We start from the raw sequence: 531 nt of genomic DNA, 5'->3' as shown, positions 1-531 counted from the left end.
AACCACGTGGTTCCTGCAGCCACCCCACAGGGAAGGATCCACACCCTTCAGCCCTCTGCTGTGGCAGGGACAGCTCAGGGCACGGGGAAACCAGACAGAAACGTTCCAAACCCAGGGACTGCAGGATTAAGCACCTAAATGGCAGAAACACACTCAAAAAGCTGTTTTTAGACCCCAAAAGGGCCCTTGGTGCAGGTGATGGCACACAGGGGACCAGGGTGGGCCTCAAACCAGCACCTCCATCCATCACAGCAAACACATCATCCCAGTGCTCCACCAAAACCACCACCAGGGAAGCAGCAAAACTCAGGAGGAGCTTGGCAATGGCTTTGGGAAGGCGATGTGATAGAGAATCACGGAGCTACGGGGATAATTTTCCAGGCACAAGGCAGGACTTGGCCAGCACAGCACAGCCAACACCTCCCCGAGCCTCAGTGCCAGAGCTCAGCCCTGGGGTTTCAGGTTCCCTGTGCAGCACAATTCCATCCTGCACAAACAGGGGGCTGGGGGGGCGGGGGGGCGGGGCGGTGA

This window comes from Acanthisitta chloris, unplaced genomic scaffold (assembly GCF_000695815.1).
Source record: "Acanthisitta chloris isolate BGI_N310 unplaced genomic scaffold, ASM69581v1 scaffold23013, whole genome shotgun sequence".
Lineage (NCBI taxonomy): Eukaryota > Metazoa > Chordata > Aves > Passeriformes > Acanthisittidae > Acanthisitta > Acanthisitta chloris.
The sequence above is the reverse complement of the archived record's forward strand: the minus strand, read 5'-3'. Positions refer to the sequence as shown.